This window comes from Rhagoletis pomonella, unplaced genomic scaffold, assembly GCF_013731165.1.
Source record: "Rhagoletis pomonella isolate Grant_MI unplaced genomic scaffold, Rhpom_1.0 Rhpom_scaffold_00025, whole genome shotgun sequence".
Classification (NCBI taxonomy): Eukaryota; Metazoa; Arthropoda; class Insecta; order Diptera; family Tephritidae; genus Rhagoletis; species Rhagoletis pomonella.
In genome coordinates this window covers 704370-707772 of record NW_023458579.1, presented here as the reverse complement: position 1 = coordinate 707772, position 3403 = coordinate 704370, and positions in this window count along the sequence as shown.

Sequence of the window (3403 nt, the reverse complement as noted above, 5' to 3'; positions counted from 1 at the left end):
TTCTATAGCTTCGGCTTCTTCTTGTCACTGCTTTCTTCTTTGCTGTGTTACCAACAGTACCTTTTTACATTCGGCCATCTGACAATTCATCGTCTGTCCCAGACGACAACAAATCTTCATTATTTTCGACATACTTCCACAACTTCATGTGGTCTGCGCTTGTTGCTGTTATATTCGGACCTTCTACCTGGGCTGCCTTCCGGACGTCATAACGGCCGTTACGTTTGACTTTGAGCACCTCGTATGGGCCCAGAAACGGACTAGCTAGTTTCTTGCCGGCAACAAATTAGGTGCGTTTAATCGCAACCAAATCACCCTCTTTATAAGTGCAATCTTTTTTACGCTTTTTATCATAGTTGTATTTGTATACGTCTTGAGCTTGTTGTATTTGGATTTTTGCTTCCTCACGTAACTTTTGCCGCTCTACGTCAAAGCCATCTACAAACTCTTGCTCTAATGCGGATATAATCTTATCGCTGATCTTACTCTTAATTTTTACACCGAACAGCAATTCGAACCGAGACTTCTTGGATGAGCAATGGATGTGCGAATTTATTGCACGTTGAACTTGCGGAACAAACTTGAACCACCTCGATGAATCTTCTGCGGACAGCTTTGAAATTATGGACAATATTGATCGGTTTACCCGTTCGATTTGACCATTACCTCTAGCAACACCAGTCGTAGTCAAAACGTGTTCGACACCGTTGGATTTAACGTATTCTGTGAAAGCGTTAGATGTGAATGCTGCTCCCCGATCACTAATAATACGCGACGGCAAGCCGAAGACGTTCGACCATTCTTCCAGCTTTCTGAGAACTTCGTCGCAGCCTGTAGTCTTTGTTGTAAATAACCATACAAATTTCGTGAAACCATCCACCATGGCGAAAATGAATTTGTATTGTTTCGTCGTCGCATCCATTGGGCCTAAATGGTCGACATGCACCGTATGCAATGGTTGACTTCCTTTATCGATGCAGCAAAGATAGCCTTCTTGCCGCCCTATTTTTTTGATATAAATGATGCATCTTATACAAGCGTTGACTATTTGTTCTACTTTTCGTTCTACGTGCGGCATCCAAAACTGTTGCTATGTACCGTTTTTTGGACAGCGAAATGACCAACGTTATGCGCTTCATGTATTATTTCGCGCTCCATTGCTTTGGGTACGACGAGAAGGTTGTTGCCGTTGACATTTTTATACAAAACACCACATTTTAAGTTAAACCCATCGTATTCGCCATTTTTCAGTACTTCGCAAATTGCTTTTATAAAACTGTCTTTCTGCTGAGCGACCTTGATTCGCGCTGATATCTCGGAGCTTACGTTCAACATAATCGGGTAACGGCTAAGGCCATCCACATGCTTCAACCTATTTGCAGCACGATGCTCAATCTGGAAGTTGAAGTCCTGTAGATATAATATCCATCTAGCTACCTCTCGAGGAACGTCTCGTTTTTTAACGGTCTGCGTGAACGCCGCGCAATCAGTAACTAAAGTGAAGTTAGTACCGAGGAGGTAATTACGAAATTTTTCGGTTGCAAGATACGCTTGCTTTTACCTCTAAAACGTAGCTATGGCGCTTGGCATCACTAGGAGATGTTTTCTTGCTCCAATATATCACCGGATGGAGCTGCCCATCGAACTTTTGCATTAACGTCGCGCCAAAGCCATCTTTCGAAGCGTCTGTATGAAGCTCTGTCGGAGCAGTTCTGCAATAAATTCTCAAAACCGGCTCACGACATAACAAATCTTTCAACTGGTTGATTGCATTAAGTTCAGCGGCTCCAATTCTAAAAGGTGAATCTTTTTTTAAGAGATCTGTCAGAGGGCGAGCTATCTTTGCATATCCTTCTATAAACTTCCGGAAAAAACCCGTTAGTCCCAAAAAAGATTGCACAGCTTTAAAATTTTTAGGAGTAGCAAACTGTTTCACGGCGCGCGTTTTCTCTAAACCTGGCCAAATTTTTCCACCTTCTACTGTATGACCAAGAAAATCGATTCTGCTTTCCAAAAAATGGCACTTCTTCCATTTTATTTTCAACTTATACTTGGCTGCTACTTCTAACACTTGCTTCAGCTTTTTGATACATTCGTCTATCGTTTGCGCGTAGATAATTATGTCATCCATGTATAGCTGGATCACATCTGGGGTTATTTATTAGATCATGGAAAACGCAGTTAATAAACCTCATAAATGCAGAAGGGGAATTGCAGAATCCAAACGGGGCTTTGTTAAATTCATATAGACCTTGTTTGGTTATAAACGCAGTGAATTTTCGACTCGATTCCTCAATGGGCACGTGAAAAAAGCTATTCTCAAGATCCATGACAACAAAAACTTTCGCAGCTTGGAGCTTATCCAGTACTTCATCGATGAGTGGCACTGGGAAACAATCTTTTAGGACCATGCCATTTAGTTGCCGGAAATCTACACATATCCTGTATGTGCCGTCTTTTTTTTTAACGATGACCACCCTACTTGCGAAGTTGGACGTCGATTTTCTTACGACACCATTTTTTAGCCATTCGTCAACTTGAGTTTTTATTGCCTCATCTTCAACCGGCGGATGACGACTTGGCTGATGACGAAATGGTTTAATTTCACCATCAGGGACAATTTTGAGAAACACGGGACACTCAACATCCGCTTCACTCGGTTTGTAGTCGTTGATTAAGGATTGAATTAATGGCTTGAACCTCAAAGGTGCGTTGACTTCTACTTCGTGCTCAGCGACATTATAAACGGTGAGCTCATTCCCCATACCACAGCCCGTCTGCGATGTCAATTTAGTAAACTTAAAACCATTTTCGTCCAGCGTCAAATAAAACTTAGACGCGAAATCATAGCCTAGCAAAGCGTCGAATTGGACTGCATCATCGGGTACAACTACAAATTTATGCTGGGTCTCAATACCATCAACTTGAACAGTGCCCACGAACACGCCTATCGGTACAGTCCTATTGTTCCCGAGGCCACATAACATTGAGTTACTTTTTTGCAGATCGCCATGATCGAGTCGCTTATATACACTGTTTCTAACTATGGTCACGTCTGCACCAGTGTCGACTAAGCATTCGATTTCAACATTATTAAGAGTAATAACTTTACACCGCTTACAGTCTTTAACAATTTGGACATTCTTCGCCACTTGTGGACAATTCTTGGAAATATGTCCGGAGTTATTACACTTAAAGCATTTAGGGTCTGCCTTACAGTCTTTTCGCAAGTGATCAGCAGATCCGCAATTAAAACATCGATAAGCTTTTGCATTTTGTACACTTTTCTTGACGTCCTTATGTGTTTGTTTGTCTTTCCTTTCGTTTCCGTGCATATGTTCAAACACTTCGTATTTTTTCATAAAGTTCATGAAAAGATCTGCAGCTGTACATATTAAATTTG